Below are 24,644 nucleotides of genomic sequence, written 5' to 3'. Positions count from 1 at the left end.
ATCGCTTAATGTATAATGCATATAGACTGAATCGGGCTTATTGCTTATTCAGGGATTTTTCAGCGAGGATAAAAACGTGGATGGGAAGTATTAAAGTCAAAAGTATTAGCTCATGTTGATGGTTTTCCTTTTCATACACTTTTTTTTTTTTGTAAAGCTCAGACATGTCAATGTTTTTAGATGTTAAACACATGAGGGGGTCATTTGCTGTAGCTCTTTTTATGTGTATACATTACATCATTGTCTTTCTATTATTATTTAACCTTTTGAGAACATAGAAAATCAGATCATTCCCAGGTCTCTCATTAGAGTCAAGCTAGAAACTTTCATCAGGAAAATTGTTATGAAATAATAAGCTTTTTCTGATAATAGGTGCCAAATAAACAGCGCTTTACCTCAGTATATATCAAGATAAGAGTGAGCTTACAATCCTTTAGCGACACAATTAAATGCCTCAGAAATATATTTTTGTCATGCACTGAGCACAGCATAGCCTCTTTATAAATAGTGACAATGTATTTTAACTAAGTTTAGCCAGAAAATTTGCACATTATCAAGAGTAACTAGTTCTATGAATATGAGAAATATCACCCAATTCTTAAGAAGTCATAGAGAAGTTTTGAAAAGTGAACTCTGATGCTGCCACTTGAACATTCATATGATTATGCTGTCTTACTTTTTGATGTTTTTGTTTCAGGAAAGGGTTTCAGTTTACTTGTATTGGCACATTTAATATCTGATGTTTAGACTTGAAATACACTTTACATTTTTCACAGCTAAGGTGTAAAACCTTTGCAAGGGAGAAGCCTCTTTTCTGTTTTGAAAAAAAAATGTTGCAGGTGTTGAAATGATCTAACAAAGGTTACTGCCGGTGGAGGTGGGAGGAAAGAGGGAAGCTATCGAACTTGTGTCCTGGTTTCCCTACTAGATAATGATCTCTTGAAAGTGTGTGTTTTTTCCTCTTCTTCCAGTAACAGTGTGTGCCAGATGAAAGATAGTTCCGGGGCTAGTGCACCAGCGCACATCTGACTGAGGCAGGTGTTAGAAATGTAGATGGCTGGCGGAGACTAAAGACAATACAAATTTGAAGTGAAAACGCTACTGGCACGCCTCCTCTGTTCTTAACACGCAAGCCCCAGGCCGATCAATTATTCATCCTATTGTGCGTGCGCGTGGCATAGTGTTAGTTCTGTAGTCAGAGAGGAGGTGTCTGTTGCACTTAAAGAGTGAGCGCCACGTCGCTTGGCAGGCCCAGGTCTGTCAGCCTGTCTCTGTCTGTCTCTCTCTGGCTCTTTCTTACACACACACACACACACACAACCACGCACACATGCACACGTAAGAAGCCCTTGTTCTGCCTGAGCCTTTTTAATGATGGGATCAGGGGCGAGAATTGGTGGCTAAAGTGCAGCTCCAGTTATTTGAAAAAAGGAGAAAAGAAAGAGACACATAGAGCAAGAAGAGTGTGAAAGAGAGAAAGATGGGGTGGGCGAAAAAAAAGAGGGGGGTGGGGAGGGGGGTGCTTTGTACACTGGGGGTATTTTTCAAAGCAGTGCAGACTTGAAGCCATTGGGAGACTCCTTTGACTTTAATCTTGGCAGCTTCTTTGAAAATTATGACCGAGGACCACGGTTGCTTCATTAAAAGACATGTTCTGTTTCTTGTGTAGTTTCAGCCAGATTTTCTTTTTGTGCATGTGGTGCTGATTTCAGCTTTCCACCCTTGATGCTTCCAGCAGCCTCCTGAGCACCTTGCTGTGTTAAGGGCCATTCACTTTGGATGTGTGTATGTAAATAGACCAGTAAATGTTAATTGAGCAGACACACTTGATTTCCTCTCGCCTCTTACCTCCTGAAGTACCTATTTCACTTTGCTGTGCTTAGTCGTGTTTTCTACAAGCTATTGTTATTTGTTACATGGTGATCAGACACCGTGCCATCTACGTACTCTACCTATGTAATGTAACAAATGAGATGGAAATGTTCTGCTGTTGGAACGGGGCATGATAAGTGCATTTAGTAACCATCCTCTTGATTAAAAACTGAGATAAAAGTCTGCTGGAGGAAGCTGGGTTGTGTGGATGGATGGATGGATGGATGGATGGATGGATGAATGGATGTTTATGTGGCAGCGCATCAGTCATAGACACTGGCGACCAGGATTTGGCTCAGGTTACGTGAGTTTGTGCTAGGTGTTGTTCGACCTCGTTGGAGGACAAAAGTGTTTATAGTCGTTTTGAATGGCTACAATCAAAAGGCTGAGCGTCATAGACTTGGGGAGATATTATATTGTTTAAATGCAAGTATAACAGCACACACACACACACACACACAGAGGGACAAAAGTGCAAATTTGGTTTGAAACTGTATGGTTAAATCACATAGATAGTGACGTATATGAGATGTTAGTGAAATGATGACATCTCATTTATTCATTCAAAAATGTGAACAACAAAAATTGTGACAACACTGCCGACGAAACAAACAGTTTTGATACACAAGATCCATGTAGCCACTGACACTGGCTGGTTGTTTCTCAACTAGTTTGTAGCACTAATCTAACACAAAAAGGTCACTGCCTCTCTCTCTCTCTCTCTCTCTCTCTCTCTCTCTCTCTGTCTCACACACACACAACCACACGCTCACACATATGCACACATACTATAAATTGTAGATTTGATCCAGTGGCAGTAGGAAATGAAGGTAGAGAGATGAGACCTGTGTGAAATGCCACACAAAGTACTAATCGATCCCTTGCTGTGTTCACATACTGTGAATGCACAAATCAGGGCACAGCAAGTTGCCTCTAATGACCTGGACCAGGACACACACACACACACACACACACACACACACACACTATGTCTGAATAAATGCACATACAGATAACCTACCTATAAACAAGCTCAGCTGTGCCAGTTGTAAGCAGCTCAGCCAGGATCTTCTGCCCTCTGCTCCTTCATCATCATCCCCCTCTCACCTTTCTGCCCGTCTATCAAGTGCTCTCTCCCTGTGAATATACACTGCACACAAACACTGACTGGTAAATGCTTTATGAAGAGCCAGTTCTACAAACCATGCCACTGCAGTTCCCCAAAGCCCTGCCAGCAGGAAGCATCTGTAGGTTGTGATCCTGTGTAAACTGAATGTGTTTTAAACATAGTGTACATGCAGTATTCATGCTATACGAGAGCAAAAGTCTGCTCAGAGACTGTGAGAGTATACTGTGTGTGTGTGTGTGTGTGTGTCACAGACAGAAACTGGCAGACTTTGTCTACTTCTGTGTTGAAGTATGTTTGTGTGTATTGTATGTGTGTGATAATGAACATATGTGAGGAATACTTGACCAACTTTACTTTGTGACCTTTAGAATAAATTATATACGGATATAAAAAGAATAAATGGTGGTATTGTATAGTTTCAATAAATCCTATAAAAAGTCAAATTGGCCACAACATTGCACCAGGTGGCATGTGCCATGACAGTTTATCTTATTTTGAGCTGAGCCCACATACAGCATCCTGCTGCAGTAAATACTCAATATAGAGCAACTAATCTGTGGCTGAAAACAGCTACTAACAAATACACTTTTTACTTTTGAGCAAGGAATGCTGAAATCTACAGCTCTGAGCTGTTTGAAGTAAATTATTTTGGTTTGGTTGATAATGAGAGCATATATTTGTGACCTGTTTTAAAGATTTACATTAGGAACAAATGGGCATAGGGTTGAGAGCAACAGACGCAGGGCAGGGAAGTCAGATGTTGTGTTACAGACTATTTTGGTTTTGGTCTTTGTGGCAATGGCAAAAATATACAAAATAAAGCCAGTCTCGTTCTTTAATGGGAGTTTTTAATGTTGTGAATCTTTAAAAGATGGTTATGCTTTATTACAACTTGGATCCTGTTGTTGTGGTTTTGATCAATCTCTACTGGCCGTGATAACACTGCACTCACTTTTGACGATCTGACTGAGCTGTTGGCTTGTTTGCAACCTGTCTGTTCATCTGACCTCTCATGTTTGTTGCCTCATCTGACTTGTCACCATTAGTAATTATAATATTATCATAACCAATAGAAACTATGGCCAAATTTTTTATGTTTTTCTTTAATTTGAGTTTGTTTGTTTATGTGTTTGGCAGTTTATAGTTCACTCCAAAGTTATTAAAACACACATGATCATGCTCAGGCCTCTCACAAAGCTAGGAGTAAATCTATGCAGTGTTTATCAAATGGACTCAAAAATTACATTTTTTGCACTATGGTAATAAAAGCCAAACTGTCCCTCTGTATGCATACATGAAACAAACAAAGAGACATGCGGGGGCTCTTTGATCAATCAATCCGTAAACAAACCCCGATGCAGAAGCCCTGCAATTGGGTATGTGCAGATCAAACTGTGTCAAATCATCAGCGAGCGAATAATAAGCTCTTGTTCTCTGAAGGGCAGCAGTCACAGCAGCACCATCAATTAGACTCCATAGTTTGCGTCTTTTTCCTTTCTATTCATCGTGAGCTGAGCGAGTCAGACTCGGCTTTGTCTTGTACCATACCCTCAAACTTTGCTGTTTACATTATTGTGCAGATGACGGAGAAATGATTCTTCGATGTTTTTGAAAAGTGTGAAATTCTGAAGGGGTTAAATCACAAATGCTGCCATGTTGATGGGTGCCTGATTTTTATTTATTTATTTATTTATTTTTGTGCTATTACCTGAAGTTTGTGACCGTGTTGTTGGCAATCGGGACTGTCTTGGTGAGACATCTCTGTATAGCATATTCTATTTTTTTAGACAAGGCTGTCCTGTCATTGTTTGAATTGTTTATATTTTGTCCCTGATTGTGAGGCCACATAGGTAGAAGCCTCACAACTATGGATGAAGTTTGCAACATCTTTTTTTTTTTCCCAGTCTGCTCCTTCTTGTTAGTGCATGCTTCACGCTGTGCACAAGAGTATTACCCTCAAACAAGTCTGTCCTCTTTGTTTTGAGCTCTATGGGGACCCCCCTTGCAAAAAAATAATGTTTTGGAATGCAAGCCAAACCAATGTGTGGGAGAGAGCATGGAATCAATAGTGTCTTCTTTTCTTACTTGATTTAAATGAGGGCTACCAGCTCTGAAGTTCCTTCTTGCCATGTTCATCTTGAAAGAATGTGCGCTGGTTGCACCGACTCCAAAGCCCAGCACAGTTACCATTGGCATATTAATAATTTAATGCAAATAATCATTGAGTATGCAGTTTGTGTGTGAATTTGAGCTGAAAGACAAAAGTAGAAAGTGGGGCCTCACATTGCGTTGAGGAAAATAAAGTGAGATGTTACATAGGCCTCTTTCTAGCGTCTCCGCGGGCGAATGCTGGAATGAATCCCCCCAAGAGCTACACCATCTCATCTAGCGTTCTCTGTTTTAGATCCTATCAACCCTTCTCATTTCACACTGCTGTAATACGAGATGTCAAAGTGTAATTTGACAAGGTTTCTGAGAGTAAACAGGCACAGAGTTGCACTCACTGTTTTAATTGTGCCCTCAAAGTCCCCTGGCCAGCTGTTATCTCAACCTGGGGTGATTTATTTTTAGGACGAGGATGCTCACTGGATTCAGAGGTCCTGGTGTGTGCATGTTTGTTATTGTGTATGGAGAGGTGATATTTGCGATGCTGGTTTGTCGGAGGTGTGTCAGACACAGGAATAGATATTATATTAAAGCTTCTCCTCATCATGGTTGCTCTCAGGCTTTAACTCCCTCACCATTCTCTCAGTCCCATTACACTGTCAATAATTCATGTCAGGGATTTCATGGGATTCAGCAGATACTTTACCCGTATTGATGGCGAATTTCTTTTATTTACACAGGGCCTATAATGAAATAAGAAGCCTCACATAACTCTGTAGGCTAATTTCAGAGGGAGAAAACAGGGGATTGGTGGTGCTGGTGGTGTTGTGAAGGGGAGGAAAGCTGGTGGGGCCTTGCTTGTACTGAGGACCCCAGAGCTGCTTTCCAAAGCCTCCCTGCTTATCACTCTCACCACAGGTCACCCTTTTCTTCTTCACGCGTGTCCTTGTCTATGTGGTGGCAGGCACTTGAGGTTTGTGCGTCTATAGCATGGTTGTCCTAAGAAAATAAATCCACTTTTGCTTTTTCTACACTTGCATATATTTCAGTCACTTTTTATATGCAAATATTGTAATAATTTGCTTTAGCAAATATGTTTGGCTCGTTCGGGGAGGATGACTGGGTGTACAAAGCATCTGTTCTTACGTGACTACTAAAAAACTTTCAGTAGTTGTGCTACAAAACAATGTTTTCATGAGCTCATACCTATTTTGTGTGTATTTTGTTTCGCATGCAAGGACACACACCCAATATGCAGTGTCACTACAGACAGTCCCGCTAATGGTGCTGTCACACTGTTGCACTGATCTACTGTGGATGGCAGTAATGCACTAAGAGATAGCAATTTGCTGGCAAAGGCAGGAAATAAGAAGATGAATGCTAGCCGATGTAAACAGTGGGGTTTTCAAGTATTTGCAAATAGTTTATGTGGAAGAAAATGCTTTTAACAAGTTTTTGGGGCCTAAAGGATCCACATTGTGAGAAAAACAGCATGTAAACATTACTTTGTTTTCAAAAAGGAAAAAAAAAACCCCACAATATACTTTAAGTTAAGGAGAAATTGTGGTTTCTGTTAAATTGGAAAAAATCTACATGTTCCATCCCGTGCTTATAAGAATAAGATAGAAGATAAGAATAATTTGCAACAACAAATACTTCTGAAATGTAGAGCCATTTGAATTTTGTTTTTAATCAAGTTCATGTGAAAACATTTAAATGAAAGGTTCTGAAAAGTTGCAAAAGGTTTATACTGAACGTATGTGACAAATAATCGTCTAAAAATGTATTACATTTGCTTTTCTTACAGTATGTTCTTGTATCAACATCACAAGCAAGCAAGATGTACTTTTGTGTGGTTATGTTTAGGCAACTCAAAGCCCTTGATTAAGGTTAAAGAAAGATCGTGATTTTGGTTCATTGTTTAAAAAGTTACGTTTGACCTGAACCACAAGATAGGACATTCATCCGCAATCTTTTCCTAACCCTGAACCAAGTGTTTGAAGTGGCCTAAATCAAACCAAGCTTTTGTGATCTATGAAAACAGAGTCTGTTAGACGTGAAACATATTACAATAGTTTTTCAGTGAGGTTCTCCTCACCTGATTGAGGACAACGTATGATTTTTGTGACAAAAGCAACATTATGGGCTCATCAAACAATCAGTTTGATGAGCCCATAATGTTGCTTTCTTTAGGTACAAAGGTTCAGTTGCTCTGTGTTTTGCACCTTCCCACAACTCTAAGTAAAAATAATTAAAATGCAAATGTATAAGCTCTCATAAGTCCGAATGATCAAAAGGTGCTTAAACCAAGCATGAAAACAGTCATGAAGTGGTTTCATCACCAGCTATAACAATCAATTAAAATACAATATGCAAAGAACCTGTGTGTATGTGCTCGCCATGATGGTGTGGAATGAATCAGCGAGTGCCCGTGGACATTGTCATATGGACATATTAGCAGCAGCACTGGATTCTTAGTGTTTTATGTGTATAATTTCCCCCTGATAGTGGTGGTGGTTATGGTGTTGTGTGTGTGTGTGTGTGTGTGTGTGTGTGTGTGTGTGTGTGTGTGTGTGTGAAACAGAGAGAAATAGAAGGAGAGAGAGAGAGAGAAAGAATGGGAGAGTGAGAGAGGTGATGTGGAAGGATGAGGAAGGCTGAGACAGGAGAGCTGCCCCCAGTAATGAGGCCCTTTTATGGGCTTTAATTTGTCCCGCTCCCCCGGGAGACTGATGGATGGCTCTCTTTATGCTCACTCTCTTTCTTTCCCCCATCTGTGATACAGAGGATTTATTTATACCCTGATATTACCTCTCTAACAAGTGCTGCCTTGCTATTACAACTGCCTAGCTCTTCCTGTACAGATAGATGGATAGATGGATAGATAGATAGATAGATAGATAGATAGATAGATAGATAGATAGATAGATAGATAGATAGATAGATAGATAGACCTTTATGTGAACCTATTTTTCGTGTAAAAGAAGTGTGGCATGTGCTGTATATATATGTATCTGTGTGTTTGTGTGTATGTGGACCTGCCTTGCTGTCTGTGTACAATTCTTCCCCTATTCTTTTTTCACTTTATTTTGTTTCTTTTCTGTGCGAGTGGGTGTGGGGGAAAAAAACAAAACATTTTTGCCCCTGGGCAATTCATTGCAAATTCTGGCTGACTCCTGCTCGGTTTGACTCTAGGGAAATGAAATTTAAAAACTAACTTAAAAGTTTATCACCAGTTGGCAGTTTTGGCAAGTGATAAAAATGACCAGTTGGAGAGGCAGATTTAGGTTGACAGGCACGGAGGGATGAAAATAGCGTGCTGCATACGTTTACCTTAGCTGTTTCAAAGGAATGGGCACCACGCTGGCAGGGCTGCCGATGCCCATGTTCATCCATTCATCCACAGCTCAGGGGCTTGTCACCGCAGAAACTTCAAAGGAGAGTTTCAAGTCACAACAGTTATCCTGCATCAACAAACAATGTACCAACATACATGTATACATATATACAGTATATATAGTTTATTTTAGACAGTGCTGCCTATTGATCACTCTGATACTCACCAACATTAACAAGCAGAGAACATAATGATGATACATAATGTTACACAAGTAAACTCAGTGAGTTGATGTCATATTAAGGCGTTTCAGGTGTAATCTGTGATCTGAATGTAAACAAAAGATTTACCCCACCGTCAAAAATCTCCTTCTGTTCACTCTCAAATTAACCGGCATATTTATTTAACTCAGGGATTAACACTGCATACTGAGATACACTGAGTTTTGTCTTAGTTCAGGCATAGAGCCACATGTTCAGTATGTCATCCAGTCCTATCAAGGGTCGTCCTCAGTTGTATTTCTGGAAATCACATAACAAAAGTTATAATTAGAAGAAAAGCAACATTTGAACCATATGTACATACCATAACAGAAAAAGTTAAATAAATGTGAATATATTGTCAAATTTGCTGATTTTTTTGGGTTGGCTAGTATCACAAGTTGGGTGGGGTTGTACTGGGGAGATTTAGACCTACATCATGACCTCAGTATTTTTAGTCTTAGTATTTCTAGTCCTGTATTAGCATTTCATCGTATGTGAATTTTGAAAATATGTTCATGTTGACTGCCAAACTACAGTGTGTATTATTTTTACAATAAATAATTTAAAACTTGATATAACATAACATAGTAAAACTGATAAAGCTTTCTAAATTAAATGACCGGCTTTAACTGATAATGTTTGTTAAGTGTGTATTACACTTTACAATTTTCCACATTTTCATTCACCTGATTCTTATACTGACAATTTTGTCTTTTTTAACAGTACAGTGTGAATAAAAAATAGCCAGTGGCAATCTACACTATTTTATCTTCACCACACTACCATTCATACAAAAAAAAATCTTTACAGTCCCAACTCTGTTTCCCTGAAGATGAATCACTGCTTTTCACCTGTTTCTATCCATCTTCCATTCATCCTGCCTCCCTTCAACTCACATAAATGAAACAGCAACACAGGAGAAGAAGAAGAGTGCTGAGAGCTAACAGAACAAAAATACTGGTTTGCTTTCTTTTCTGCTTGCTCTACCCCTCTGGATATGTGATCACTAACATCTATTGCATATATACAGGGCTGGGTGATGGTTTGGCACGTAGATTGTCAAATCACACCTCTGAGTAACTCTCAGCACACTTAGCTCAAGGCCCCTCCAGCTTACATAATCCTATGATCTGTCTGCTGCTGGAGCAGGGCCAGTTGAGGATTGACAAACACACTGAGCTAGAAATGAGACAAGCCATGCTGTCTTACAGGGCTGAGAGAGAGCAGTGACGACAGCCATTGTGAGTGGTAACATTGTGTGCATGGATGCCTATTCTACACAAAAAAAAAAAAAACGCCACAGCATCGCCAGCTCTCTGGTCAGAGATTTAGACAAAACAAATGTCAAACTTGTCCTTGTCCATGTCCTGGACACCTTTTTTACAGCCCCTTTAGTAACTATCATCAATCCTCAACTCAACAGATAGCTTTTCCTTCAATGAAAAAAGCAGGGTGTTCTTTTTATACCTCACGCTTTTCACCCACGCATCCTCTATTTTCATCCTCCCCTCGACCCTCCACCCGTTTGGCTGGAGAAGAGGGAAGCCCACTTGCAGTGCCCCCTTTGGCAGTTCTTTTCAACTTCACAGTGTCCTGTGGTTGAGCTTGGATCCACTACAGAAAGCCATCTGCCCACTGTGATCGCTCCTAAAGTGTCTTAATTAAGCCTCATTGCCTTTGTGTTATATGCCCCCTTTCAAATGGACATCAGAAAACACCCAGAGAACATTGCCAGGCGAAAGAAAAACTGTGTGAGAGGAAGGAAATTAAGAGCTGGACTTAACATTCACTCACTGAGCCATGTGATACATCTCAGGGAGTCACGTCACACTCTTTGACAGATATTGTCATTGTATGAAATGGCTGTGCTGTAGGGACTTTGTTTGTGTTCATCTGCTCACAGGAGAGCGCAGGCAGCGACTGGCCTCACTGATCTGCTATCATTTGCATGTTGAACACACCCATGGTTCCTTGATCTTGACGTGGAACACTGGCTCTGCGATGTGCCACAGCTTCAAGGTCCAGAGTGCCAAAGTTACCCTGCACACAAACACACACAGATGTACACAGTCACACACACACACACACACAGACACTCACACACCAAGGGAACATCTGTCATCCAGTGTCCTGTTCCATGTCTTCATTTTGGGGCTGCTGATGAGACGTGTTGTGTCGGGGATACTCTCAGGACCATCAGATCTGTCAGCGGTTGTTCAGCCTTTGTCACCTTTTGATCCACAGGAAAAGGCCTGAACTGCTGACTGCTGTTGTCTTAACACACTCACTCACAGCAAGTCCAGCTCTACTGAAACACAAAACATGCATTTCCTTCTAGGCTGCCATTGGTTTCAGTTTGCATCTGCATAAAAATCTACAATCAGGCAACATTCAGTGCCGCTCCATTAAGTTGGAGTTTGGTGTAGCATGTTCGACTTTCCTACGGGTCACCAGAGTTTGCATCCAATCACAGACCTGCAATTAAGCTTTGAGTTTAACTACAATCGTTTCTGAACCTTAACATATTTTTTAGTTGCCTAATGTTAATATATTATTTGCCATAACCACAACCTATACCTAACCTTAACCCTACCAAAGCTGCCGTTTGAAGATGTTGAAATCAAGAATTTAACAAATATTGGTAGTAGATGTAAAAACATATTGTCACTGAACATAATCTAGGATTTTGCAGAATGCCCCAGTATCAACAGATGATGGTTTTGTGAGATAAAGCAGAGACTGTTTGGAAAACTCTTGTTTTTGTCTTCTAGAAAGCTTTGATATCTTTGAGAGTTAGAAGCCAAAAATGTTGTATTATTGTAAAATCAAATCAGAAATATATCAGTGTCATGAAAAGCATAATGTGAACTTGGTGATGTCTTGCATTAGAGAGGTTGCAGGTTGACAGCAAACCCATGTCTCAAGCACCTGAATGCACCAACATAAGACATTTCAAAATTAGTTCCTACTCACAGCTGTGTTGCTGTACTTTAAAAAATAAAGTTAATATGACATTTGCAGTGATAGATTGTGTATCTCAAACAAGTTTCAAGTCTTTACATTTATGCTTATGGTTAACAATAAAGTGAAGTAAAAATACTATTTTTGATTCACAGTTGTTTTCCTGTGTATTTTTGAAAACAGATGCACAGCTATCACCTTATTTCTAATGTCTCAAGGCCTGATTGATCCCTCATTTGTCACAGTCACAGAAAAAAAATCCCCAAATACCTCTAACTGTTCTTTTTTTTCACCTCCTCCCCCTTTCTTTTCTTCTCAGTCTTTCTTTCACCATCCATTACGTGTGTGACAGGTTACAGACGGGTTGAGAGGGGAGAACAATGTGTTGTGACCCTCAGTGCCGCCCTCCAGCTCAGGGCCTGGCTCCAACTCCTTCTCCCAGCAGGCAGTGGGGGGGCTGGCCGCCGCCCCTCTGCCTCCACCCATCCACCACCAACAGAATCAATCCCTCTGCGACACCATACAAACGATCCACTGAAGTCCATGCATCACAGTACAGTGCACCACCAACAATGACTGGCCATGTGGCCCAGGACTGAGAGCGAGGGAGCAAGAATGAGATGGAGAGTTATTACAGGTAAATATAAAATTGAAATGGCAGAGAAAAGAGGAAGCAAATAAAGAGAGTGAATAATGATGAGCTTAAAGCAGCAATTTGTAAGTTTTGCAGCCAACGTTAGCATTAACAGCTGTTTACTTACCAGTCTAGAAAAAACGTTGTGAATTCATCATCAAACCTTATTCCTTTACTCGCCAAGAGCTGTCTCCAGTGATGGAAAGCAATGCCAGTGTTATTTCTTGTCTCTATCACATCTTTTCTTCTTCTACTGAAGTTAGCATGCTAACCAGCTCTAGCTCTGGCCCATCTTGTCATTTTATGGTAGCGACTCACTGTAGCCTCCAATCTGCCCTGAAGACATAGCGCTGCTCAGAGGGTATGTTATAACCTCTTGTATTACAAAGACAACAATGGCTGAAGCTCTTATCAAGCGACGGTCACCACCACCTGCTCCTGGCAAGAAACCACCTTACACTTGACAGCAACCAAGCTTCCTGCCTGAAATTAATAAGAGAAATTAACTAACCACTGTGTTGGCAATTTTTGTTAGCAGAAAGACACAACCCCATATCTGTTTTTTTATAAACATCAGAATCTCTTACAGAGATTAAGAGAGTGATCCAGCTTAGCTAGCATGGACATGCTTTTATTGAAGGAGGGCTCTGAAGTATGGTAGGATAATCATAACTTGCAAAAACACACACCTGGCTGGTTGATGTTTTGCAGCATGAACTAAAAGGCTTTTCATTCTCCCCTGTTTGGCATCATAGCCCATCTCCATGTATTTTTGACAGTTTTATCAATCTCAGATAAAACTCTGTTTCCCACTATTTCATTGTGCTAACCAACCAATACACAGTCATTGGAGTTATGTCCATAACCGTAAAATGGAAGAAAACTAGCCCTGAAGCACAAAGGTAGGCTTTGGGTCGCATTTATTATTGTAGTGTTAGGGAAGCATGAGCTGATATTCAGCCTATGCTGAATATCAAATAGTAGCACATCTGTTCCCTCAAAAGCAGCTGTGTAGAAACACCATTATATTTAACAGAGATAAGAGTGGTATTGATTGTCTCATTTAAGTCTTTGCCACAAAGTAAATAAATGTATTCACCAAAACAAAACGTCAAACTATTCCTTTTAGCACAGGTGAGTAAATGTGGTGGAGACTGGCAACTTCCACCTCCCACAGCTTGTTAAAACACTGTTGATAATGTAAGTTCTAATGAAAAAAGAAGCTCTTCTATTTGAAAATGTTTCTCTTTTTGATTCACAATTTAAATTTGCGATTTAAAAACAATGAATTCTTCATTCCTTATGCAATGTGAAGAAAACAAGTGCCCATTTGTCTGAGCTTTAATTATACTCTGGTAGATTCAGTGAGCATCTGAGGTCCTCTCTGGTCAGCCACTGCTATTGTTTACTTCAACTGTTGTATTACTCTGACTCCCAGAGGTCCCTTGGGAACCCAGCACTGCCTTCCCTCAAACCTCCCCCTTACCCTCTCACACACACACAAACACACATACACACACACTTGTCTACTATGGCAAAATTGTGTTAATTTACCCAGCCAGTAGTATTAACCATATTATATCAAATAACTGCCACAGACAATTGGGCAGCCAGCTCCGTGACTTCATTTTAATTGATTTTCTTACATGCTCTCAGCCGCGGATGATTTGGTTTCCCTCTGACACTATGTTTATTAAAGGCATATTGCATAAAGGAATAAATAGATATTGTTGGTTGGATTTATATGAGCTTTGAGGGAATGCAGAGATTCGACCCTTGTTTTAATATAAGCCTGACTTTAAGTGTTTATTTTGATTAAAGTCAATATGTTTGTTTAACCTTCTGGCTGAAGGGACACCTTAGTAAGTGTGTATATAATGGTGTGTGCTTAAATGTGTGTGTTTGTGGAGGAGAAAGTGGGGGAAATGGAGATATGTTTACATTTATCCCAAGCTGTCCATCACAGAGATACACTCAGCTACCTGGGTGAGCCGACTTCATTGGAATATGTAACGCAGCACATAAATAGAGCCACTGTACACCGGCCAGAAACAGTTTTTATTTTCTGTCTTTTCTTCAAGTGGAATGGCTGCGAGGAGACCCCAGGACCATTTCATCTTGAACATCCTTTACCAGCTGTCTCAGTCTTAAAGGCATGCTGTTCAGCCCACAGAAAATCCCACTAATCATCTTTTTGTGTTTGAGGGCACAATATGCTGAAGCAGGCAGGGAGCACACACACACACACACATACACACATATACACACACACATACATTCACTCACACATGCAGACACTGCCAGCCTGCTGCTCTCTTGTCCCCATGCCCTGAGGGGGAGAGAAAGAGGGAGAGGACGGGGGGGTTCAGTATAATCACTTGTTAGAGGTCTGGCTACGTCCCCCCACTTTCTCTCCTCCTCTTTCAGGAACCCCCTTACTCCTCCTCCTGCAGTTCTGTCCATCCACCAATCTGTACAGTATCTCTCCCTCTGTTTACCCCATGACTTCTTCATCTGTGCCTGCTCTTCTTCTTCCTTTGTCTTAAAATGCATCTTCTCTCTCCCTGACTGCAACTTTCTGCCTCAGTGACTGTAAATCTCTCCTTCATCTTTAGATACAGTTTGGCAATAACGGTTTAAAGTAGGTGTCAGTGATCAGATGTGAAACAGTTTCAATAATGTGTTTGTGCTACATTATAGAAAGAGCGTATTGTATTTATCAAGGTAGACATAATCAAAGTTTGATGAAGGGCCAGTAATGTAAATTGCAGTCAGACTGTGCTGTTGAGCTGAGTGTTATAGTTTTAAGAATACATGTCACAATTACCACGCCTGCTTGTGGGATTTGAATGGCAATGAAGCACTGTTTCATGGCTGCAACTACTGATTACCGTCATCATCGATTCATCTGCAGATTAATTCATTCATTCATTCATTTGTTTATTGTTTGGTCAATAAAAAGTCACAAAATTGAAAAATGTCTCACAATAGCAAAGGAGCAAAGGCAAAAACTCATATATATTCAGTTTATGATATTTTAGTACTAAGTTAAACTGCAAATTGTCACATTTTAGAAGCCTCAACCATCAAAATTTTGGCATTTTTGCTTGAAAATCACTTATTTTATTTATTACTCATTAAAATAATGGATGATTTATTTTCTTCCGATCAACTAATTGTTGTAGCTCTACAGAGTTTTAAAGAGGTTGAATTTTAAGGGCACAAAAAAGTTTTCCTAAGCTAAGAAAACCCCTTCTGTCCTGACAGTATTCATATATTTAAACAGTGACAGCGGGAGGAGACCATGAACTGGGATGAAGGATTTCATGTCTTCTGAAACCAGGAGGTCATAAACTGGTGATGGGGCAGTTCACTCTGAGTGAGACGTCAGGTAAGCCTGTGTTTTCATCCTTGCTGATATGTTCACATCAGCACTTGTGACTTGTGTGATAAAATGTTAGTTTATATTTAATAGAACTTTGCAACAAATCTAAACCCGCTAATTAATGTTGACATTTTGTACTTGATGACAAATGGATTTTAATAAACACTAGAGTTAGCAGTTATTAGTATTTCTTTTTTTTTTGGAACATTAATAACAACAGAGCATGATGACTATTGTGCAAACTTGATAACTCATTGTGGAAAATTTTCCAAGCTCTTTCATACTATTAAAGAAGAATATTAGAGAAAATGAGCACTTGTATTCTCATATTATGCAGAGTGTACCAGTAGTATACAAGGCCATTAGTGTCTCTCAATTTTTTTGCACTGTAGTTTAACACTTACACAGAGAGTCGAAGTCATGTGAAGAATAAGTCCTTATTCTAATTTCCCTACTCAATGACGTTATGAGCGAACAGGTGATGCATCATTCTTCTCATTGACTAATGTCCTGGTTCGTTTTGTCCTTTCTGCTTTGCCATCACCCGCCGTGCAACACTGATTAATGCCATCACAGCAAATTAGATAGCCAAGGAACAACATGTTTATCATTTTCAAGCATTAAGAAAAGTACTTTCTTCCTTCATTTCCTTTAGTGCGTTCAAGGCACCGGGCACATCAAGGTGATGTATGTATATACAGTATAGAGGGGAAAATATTAATTGGAATATAGCCAGAGATGTGGCCTTTCTTGTAAAGGTTGCAAGACAGAGGACAAGTACTGAGGGTAAGGTACCTCCAAGTAATGATGTCATTCTTTACTGTACACTCACAGTGCAACTCATTTGAAATGTGTAAGAACTGTTTTAACACTAAGACCAAGGTTTTCATAAAATCTAATTTAGGTAATTTAAATGATGTTTGAACTACAACAGAGATGGCTGAACATCCAGACGTGTGTTTGTGACATTGCACTCAGCTATACTTTAGCAAACTCTGATATATCATCATATTAATATTGTATCTACATGGCCATGTTACAATGCAAAGTGTAAAATTCATTTCCTGGAAAAAAGCCTTAGTGCAATTTCTCACATATAGTGAGGATATTTACTGTCAGATAAGTTTAAGTGGTTAGCACACCTGACTAACACCAATGTTATACAAACACAAAGATTGTGTGTATATGACTAAGATGTATTATATAGTAAGAACAGGGCTATCATTTCTGAATTCCTTGTCTTCCTTGGCTGATTGTTTTCAACCTGCAAAGGTTTCTGAAACCACTTTTCATCACTGTCAAGTTCTCTTGGCTTCTTCGGTGCCTCAGACACTTGTATTTATTTTTTAAGGTCTTCATTTTTTTGGCCTCTTGGTGGCAGCAGAACAAGCTGTAAACAAACATGTTAGCAGTTACCTATTTACACATCCAGCAGACATGGAGCAACATTATAATTTCTTTGGAAACGTATCACTGTCCACCTGGTAAATGTAAGTCCAGTATTCACTCTCTCCTCTTCCTTGTTTGGGAAACACTGGCTCTGTTTTGATCTCCACCAACTCCTGTGGAAGATATCTGTCTTTTTAGCTGCTAAATGCTCCACTATGTTCACCAGCTGGTCACTAACTGTAACTATCTGCTGTTTGGAAACAAGCTTCACATTAATGGTGAGACTGCATCCAAACGGAAAAGTTGCGGGACAAAAATCCAAAACAATTCGCTGGAAGACAGAAAAACGCTCTGTAGAGCTAAGGGGAACTGAGCAGCCTGGGTGATCATTTTCTGTGCGTTTGTCACTAAGATCAACTCCTTTTACATTGCACATAGACATTTGATCTATCGTTAATAAGCTATTGACTAGTGGAACTTCAATGTTTTTTTTTTATTATGTATTCTTTTGTGATATTTTATACTGAAGTTATGATACCACTCTGCTCTCCTGACCCTAAACATGGTTGCCTTTTTTGTTTAAGCTCTTTAGTAAGCAAAGAAGATAGGCAATAGCACCTTGAAAATCTCGATAGCCCAGTGAATTACAATAGCAGCTTCAGGTATTGACAGAAAGAGAGCAAGCGCTCAGATACTCTCATATCATTTTCATCCTCATATCATGCTGTGAACGTAGCCTGGCATTGGTATGTTCTTACCCAATGTTCCCTCTCCCAGGCTGTATATCACATCATAAAGAATACATAAACCCCTTCTCTAAAAAAAAACTACCCAGTCTCTGAGGCATCACTGCCTAGCCCTGTTCTCTAACTCTGAATAGAAAAAGAGCTGAAACAAAGAACTTTCCTTAGAAAGAAAAAGAAGAAAAACAACATCGCTCAAACAAAAAAGAAAAAAAAAAAGAGAGACAATGCTAATAACTGTAAAATATGAATGGTGACTTGACATATTTACAAATGCGCTGAGAGGCGCCCTACTAAATGCGATGAAATGGGAAACCAATGGCATGGAAGAAAGCGGTTGTGGGCCCCCATCTCTTGCCATTAGATGTTCAGTGGAAGCTGTCAACAGAAGGCACATTTGCCTGCCAAGCTCCCTCTCTGACTGAGCTCTCTGCCTGCAGCATGCCCCAAGCTCCTCTTTGACTCAAAGGGTTCATTTCACTTCTTTTAGCCTCATTCGCATGTGGTGCTACACAAAAACCCGGCTTGCTTGCAGCCTGCCTCTTGTGTGTGTGTGTGTGTGTCTGTGTCTGAGTAAACCCATGTCTGTGTGTATGGGTGCGTGTTTCAAATTCTTCTCGTATTTGCTTGCATGTGCTTGTGTGTGTGTGTGTGCCTGTGTGTGGGTGGCTGAGTGTGTTTTTGCTGAAGCGCACGTGTACATGCATGTGTATAAATCACAAGGTGAGGCCAGGATCCTCACTATTGCGCTGATGGCCAACAAGCAACGGCAGGAACAGGAAAGAGACCAGAGGACTGACTTCATCATCACACATTTTCTAATGTTGCTAGCATTAGGCTAACTGAGGCCTTCTAACTGAAGAAATACAGTCTGCTCCTTTTCCCTATGACATCCTCATAATTTTATCACAGTTAAAACAAAGTGGGATATGGGTTCTTTTATACTGTGTTAACTTATCTTCATCTGTATAGACCAGTGGTTCCCAGCATGGGGCTCGGGATTCAAAAGGTTGCTCCATAAATTTGAGGGGCAATGAGATGCCCAAGATAGGAACTAAGAGAAACTTCTGCTAAACTGTTTGTTGTTGCTATTGTTGTTTTCTTTCTCAAATCTTTGTTTTTTGGAGGGCTACACATCTTCAGTCTTCAAAAAAAAAAAACTATTCAAATCTGAAAAGAGAACAGCAGACATATGCAAGCTATGAAAAGGGGTTTTTAGCAGACACTGCATCACTTTAGACAGTCACAAGTCACAAAGCCTGGGTACCAGTGGTATAAAATAATGCCAAGTAAAGCTTATGGGTTTTAGTTTTTCTAATTTTCACCAGACAATACACACAAGATGTAGATTATTTGAAAGTGTTTGCAAAGCTTGATGCTGGTCAGGATGGATCGTGGGTGTACAGATTGAAATTTTGGTCTCCAGGTCTCCCAGTTTGACACTTGACACCTGGGTTTGAATTCTGTATCCTGCATGTGGTCAGGTTTGGCTACTGAAACACATTGTGGTTAGGTTAGGGAAAGATTGTGGTTTGGTTTAAATATTGAAAAAGAAATGTGCTTAAAGTCAGATACTGACTCTTAAAATATCTAAGAAAACCCGTCATCTTTGACTAACCTTAAACAAATGAAACACATTATCAGTGAACACTTTGCACACGTGTTCAGTATAAACCTTTGAAATGATATGTTTGTTAAAATGTTTCTTAATTATATTGATTAAAAAAATGTGTTTCGAGAGGCCTAACATGTCTTTCCAAACAACAAATTAGAAGTACAGAAATGTGGTTCTAAAATATTCAGATTTTTTTTTATTCCCACACATCAAAGAGGTGTATTTTCTCCTGCAAGAGAATGTGGACCACTGTAGATGACACTGTACATCACAGCAAACTCAGAAAATGTTTCTGATATTAATGAGTGAAGCAAAAACCAGAAGCAGTTGAACATGTGCCAGAGCCTATTTTTAGCCATGAAAATGTGCTGGATAAATCACAAGATTTTTTTTTTAGATAAAAATGCCAACTAATGAGCTCAAATCTTTGACAATGAAGCAACATTTTTAAGTGGATGACTTCATAACACTATGGCTGTCCTCTGGCCAGTCTCTTTGGCTAGCAGCCCAAGGGTCGGACCAGTGGAGTGGAAGTTGAAGAGGGCTGTTTGAACGTAATAGGTTTTGACTGGCATGTGTTACGCGCTTCACTGCACCATTGATTGAGCGCTTGTTTGCTAAATCACTGCTGGTTTCCCCTGTCTGGTAGGCCTGTGACACGTGTGGTGTGTGGTCACTTTAGCTCAGGGAGAGAGAAAGAGAGAAGAAGCAGAAATTCAGGTGCAACGCTGGTGACCAAAAGAAGGACACAAATAAAAAAGACGACAGTAAAAAATAGACAAGTTTTATTCCTCTAATGATGACACTCACCAACACAGGAATAAATCCCTTAATTCATTCACAAATCTTAGCACTTGTGTCTTTCCTCCATGGACATTCAGCTAACACCCCTCCTCCTGCTCTTCTTCCTCTGTCCCATTTCACTCCCTTTCTGACCCCACCCTCCTTGTTTCAGACATGCTTTTTACAGCTTGGAGGATGTGGTAGTGGAGGGAGGTTGGTGTCATGGGTCAATGTCATTCAGCCAGCTGTCTGCTCAGCGGATGTGGATCATTGAGATGAGACCTCCCAGTTTTCTGCTAGTTATCTCCTCTAGCGTCAGCACTGCCATTTGTAAGGATAATTGTAAATGATGTGAAGCAAAATGTTTTTCACTTACATTTACATTGGTTTAGTCCCACAGATGATGATTCTCTCTGGTGTGAGAGATTCAAACAAGAACTCAAACATGAAGGTGTGATTTGTTTTCATCTCATTTAATTAGACATACAGTGCATTCCCAAAGTGTTCAGATCCCTTCAATTTTTTTTTACATTTTGCTATGTTACAGCCTTATGCAAAAATTTAAAAAAAAAACATCTCATCAATTTACACTCAATACCACATGATGAAGTAAAAACTGAAGTATCACACTGACAGAAGTATTCAGACCCTTTGCCATGAAACGAAGTTCAGGTGCTTCCCTATTCTGGGTCATCTATGAGATTTATCTATACTTTGATTGGAGTCCACCTGTAGTAGAGTCAATTGATTGGACATGATTTGGGCAGGCAAACATGTGTCTATATCTCACAGCTGACAATGCATACCAGAGCAAAAACCAAGCCATGAGGTCTAAGGAACTGCCTGCAGAGCTCAGAGACTGTGTCGAGGCACAGATCTGGGGGAGGCTACAAAAACATTTCTGCTGCATTAAGGTTCCCAAGAACACAGTGACCTCCAGAATTCCTAAATGGAAGAAGTTTGAAACAACCAGGAATCTTCCTAGAAGTGGCTATCCAGCCATTTGGACAGAGCTTGAGGGGCTCTGCAGAGAAGAATGGCAGAAAATCCTTAAATCCAGATGTGAAGAGCAAGTTGCATCATACTTTAGGCTGATATAGCTGACAAAGGTGTGTCAACTAAGTAGCCAACTGAGTAAAGGGTCTGTGATATTTCATTATCTTCTTTTTAATAAATTTGCAAAATTCAGTTTTCACTTTGTCAGCATGGGATATTGAGTGTAGATTGATAAGGATTTTTTTTTGTTTGTTTTTTTTAGCATAAGGCTGCAGCATAACAAAATGTGAAAAAAACTGAAGGGGTCTGAATACTTTCTGAATGCACTGTAACTAATAACAAGTAGGTTGTTAATCTGTTCAGAAAAAAGTGACAAACTCTTTTATTAAACTATCTACCTGAATGAAATATGTAGTTTTTGTGCACATAAATATCTGTGCCCCAGGTAAGTGTAGTCCCATTCGTCATAAAACATTTGGAGCCCCTCTACCGTCCTGCACTGACATGTTTTCACTGAACACACAGGTGATGTTAATTAAAATCTGTAAAAGTTCATTTACTGCTTAAGGCTTGGAGTGGACATTGGGACTGAGCCAGGTCCTCTGAAGGACACACCTCATTGAGTCACATCCCTCAAAAGCCCTGAAGGCTTCACTGAACCTGCTGCTCCTTCGGATCTCCTCTAGTCTCACAGAGACCAAAAATAATTCATTCATGCTACATTGTGGTGGTCACTGTGAACTTTTTTCATCAGTGTGTTTCCCTCAAATGAACAAATTATGAACAAGAGAGAGAGAAATATCCAGGCTGCTTTCAGAAACAAAACATCACACATTAGATGACTTAAATGAAATAGGGCGTTTAAATTTGTGTTGTCTTTTCCACATAGCTGAGGCCTTTATTACAAAATCTGCATTAAAAAGAATCCACAGTTTCTAAAAGTCAACCCCTTTAAAATGTATATTTAATTGTTATAAAATGAAATCACATTAAGTGTTGAAGTCATATCAAAAGTTTCATTGAAATCTTTTGAAATCTTTATAAAGTGGGAAATTCTGTACTGCTCTGTAAAAAGCAAGTAACGTAACCCAGCTCATTGTTTTTCATCATTCTCTTCTATTTCCCTCTCTAATTTCAGATGGGTTGTTGAAAGTACCACAGCTATCGCCTACCCAGCGCCTGGAGTCCTCCCCTCTGCCTTGGGAAGGCTCGCAGAGTAAACAGTGTCTTTGCTGATTACAACGCCTTACTCTCATTGCAGCCCAAGGTAAGCTAAAACACTTTGATCTGCTATTGATTGTCTCCCTCCTCCTCCTCATCCCTCCGCCCTCCTTCCTCGCTGCTGTTAAAACATAGGTGAGTCAGCCAGCGGCCTGAGGCAGTGAGGCAGAAACTAGCGGCACGCTGCTGTGTTTCTAATGCTGACCACTGAGGTTAATTGATATCCTCTCTGTGGTGTAAAAATTCTAATTATGCTTAGGGAAAGCTGGGCTGCTGTTTACAGAGGAGAATACAGATACAGAGAAACTGAGTGCCACTGAACTGTATTTGATAAACACCAGATTCTAGATTATTATATTCAAATGCACAGGACAGGGCAAAACAACTGAAACACCAAAACAAACCTGGACATCTATACTGATGACTCACGTCACTCATGAGTAAATTAGCATAACATGTAGGTTAGGACTTTGTTGTAGAGTTGAAAAAGTTTTCCAATTAATCCAAATGGCTTCTGGTTGGAAATCAGCAGGGAAACCTTGGCTTTTATCCCTGTAGAGACTCCATGGTACCTCCAGACTGATGAGAAAATTGTTACAGACACAGGTTTAGAAAAAAACACCTGTCATTTACAAATCATACATAACTTACCCTGGAGATATACTGCACTTGAAAAGAAGGGAACATATGTTCAGATTTTCTTAACAATCAAAATCTTCAGCATAATAACTGTGCTCAATAAAAAGGGCAGAGATGGCATTTTGTTGAAACACCACCTTCTTTCAAAAGGATAGACGAAGCTGATGTACACTTACAAAAACCCGCTGACAGGAGATCTGGGTGAATGGAGGGACATATGAAGCGCGCAATCTGAACCAGAGACCACAGTTGGATCATACCAAAGTCAATGTAGAAATCCCTAACTTTAACCATGACCATGATTTTTTCCTTTACTTATTCAAGTAGTTTATGTCGCCTAATAGGAAAGATTATATTTAAATAACAAAAAGTCCTGACTGCATCTGTAGGCTTGAAAGGTGGCTCTGAAAAATGTGTAGCTGTCTCCTTTGTGCATTTTATTTTAGTAACATTTGATTGACTCACACCTCAGAGTCCTGGAAAACAACAGGTCAACACATATGAAAACATCCACAGGAACCATTGCCACTGCATCTTCCACTTGTCTGCTGTTGCTCAGTATGCTCCAAACACTTACAGCTTCTCTGCAACATTTTTTTTCCAAATATACCGTATTTTCCGCACTATAGGGCGCACTGGATTATAAGGCGCACTGTCAATGAATGGTCTATTTTCAAACTTTTTTCATATTTAAAGCGCACCGGACTATAAGGCGCATATACACACACACTGTAATATTATGGTGAAGCACAGTATGTATTACTCCGCGACGCTCCTGACTACGATAGCCGTAATGCTGCAAGCGGTGCGGCTTTGTAGTTTACCAAAGTCGTACTAAAACATTTTGACAGAGCGCCGTGAGCGCCGTGTACCACACAAAATCGCTTCGAGGTCAGTAAGCACAACCAGAATTAATCCATATATAAGGCGCTCTGTATTATAAGGCGCACTGTCGTTTTTTGAGAAAATTAAAGGCTTTTAAGTGCACCTTATAGTCCGGAAAATACAGTACTACTATATATAGATTTAACTTAAATTTTAAAATCACTGGCAGATCAGAAAACATGCAAATGAATCACTTTTGCACGAGTTGTGTAAATTGTTTTGAAAGGCACTGACAAACAACATTTTGTGGTATACTTATTACAATTCAAAGCTCTCTGCCCAGACCACATGGACAGGAGAGTAGTTACTAAGCACGGAAAAACTTCAGGCCTACACCACAAGAATAATACAATGGCAGCAACCAACTCTGTATTTGTACTTCTTATTCTCGTGATGTTAGACGGTCCCATCATTTTGTCCAGCCCTTGTAGCTATGCAATGGAAACACAGAGCAGGACCCCAAAGGACCGAGGCCAGATGAAGGAATCAATCAAAGCACCTGTAGCAATGAGCTGAAACCCAGATCTAGCCAATATTTTGGTTCTGCTTGACGTCGGAGAGTGATTTAGTGGCATCAGAGCACTAAGTGTCATGTTCCCACACTCTCCTAACCTTAATAAGTCAGGAAAAGAAGTCACTATGTGGTTAGTCTGTTTTGTTTTTTTTTTTCTTTTGTAGCCTGTCTG

General features: G+C 39.9%; 1 long non-coding RNA gene across 2 annotated transcripts in view; it reads left to right on the top strand.

Moving 5' to 3' along the window:
* LOC139636840 (uncharacterized) overlaps positions 1-24,644 on the top strand; it is a 167,087-nt gene that overhangs the window by 97,851 nt on the left and 44,592 nt on the right. For both annotated transcript variants that reach the window (XR_011694478.1, XR_011694476.1), the window contains 3 exons: positions 11,988-12,305; positions 15,589-15,693; positions 22,352-22,480. This is a non-coding gene — a long non-coding RNA (uncharacterized lncRNA). The remainder of the gene's footprint in view (positions 1-11,987; positions 12,306-15,588; positions 15,694-22,351; positions 22,481-24,644) is intronic.

Source organism: Trachinotus anak, unplaced genomic scaffold (genome assembly GCF_046630095.1).
Source record: "Trachinotus anak isolate AG129_WGS33_773 ecotype Australia unplaced genomic scaffold, CSIRO_AGI_Tana_v1 ptg000019l, whole genome shotgun sequence".
In the NCBI taxonomy this organism is placed as follows: Eukaryota; Metazoa; Chordata; class Actinopteri; order Carangiformes; family Carangidae; genus Trachinotus; species Trachinotus anak.
This window is presented reverse-complemented; position numbering and strand designations above follow the sequence as displayed.